Raw genomic sequence first — 1,170 nt, forward strand, 5'->3', positions numbered from 1 at the left:
AGTCCCGCCCACGCTCCAATTCCATTGGTTACGAATCCAACCCCCTTCCTAATTGCTCATTGGCTCTGTCTGTCTGTATCTTGTTTTACGGCGGTTGGCATCCAGCTTAATGGTGCATTATCGCCACCCTCTGCTCCAGAATGTGCACTAGACATACATTCTAAATCCCTTCACCCAATCACACACACACACACACACACCTACACTTCACCCTCCCATCTTTGACCATCCTAGTATCCTATTCCTGTTTATTCGTCATATTCTATAAAAAACCGCTGTACCCCTTAAAATGCTAAAAAATACCCGGACTTGTGCTCTCTCACCCATGACTCATTGGCTCTTAATTGCCGGGCAGATTTTATGTGCGAACGGTTCATTTGGAATCAGGTTTAGCATAACTTTGCAGCAGCAGTACCGTGAAATAAATGACAATAGAGTGACAAATAGAACTAATTGCAGTAAATATATATAATATAGTTTTAGTTAAATAGAAATAACTAGTGAAAACAAATTTAAATCGTGAGGTAAACACAAAATACTCTGCAGATGCTGGGGTCAAAGCAACACTCACAACAAGCTGGAGGAACTCAGCAGGTCAGGCAGCATCCGCGGAGCTGCATGCCATCTTGGACAATGTCTCCCATCCATTACATAATGGACTGGTTGGGCACAGGAGTACGTTCAGCCAGAGACTCATTCCACCGAGGTGCAACACAGAGTGTCACAGGAAGTCAGTCCTGCCTGTGGCTATCAAATTTTACAACTCCTCCCTTGGAGGGTCAGACACTCTGAGCCAATAGGCTGGTCTTGGACATTTCCTGGCATAATTTACGTGTTACTATTTAATTATTTATGGTTTTATTACTATTTAATTATTTATGGTGCAACTGTAACAAAAACCAGTTTCCCTCGGGATCAATAAAGTATGACTATGAAAAGATCAGTCAACATTTCAGGCCGGAACCCTTTGTCAGGACTGTAGAGGGAAGGGGCAGAGGCCCTATAAAGAAGGTAGGGGGAGGGTGGGAAGGAGAAGGCTGGTAGGTTCCAGGTGAAAAACCAGTAAGGGGAAAGATAAAGGGGTGAGGGAGGGGGGGCAGGGAGGTGATAGGCAGGAAAGGTGAAGAAGGAATAGGGGGAAACACAATGGGTAGTAGAAGGAGGTGGAAC

The sequence above is a fragment of the Mobula birostris genome, chromosome 10, assembly GCF_030028105.1.
Source record: "Mobula birostris isolate sMobBir1 chromosome 10, sMobBir1.hap1, whole genome shotgun sequence".
NCBI lineage: Eukaryota > Metazoa > Chordata > Chondrichthyes > Myliobatiformes > Myliobatidae > Mobula > Mobula birostris.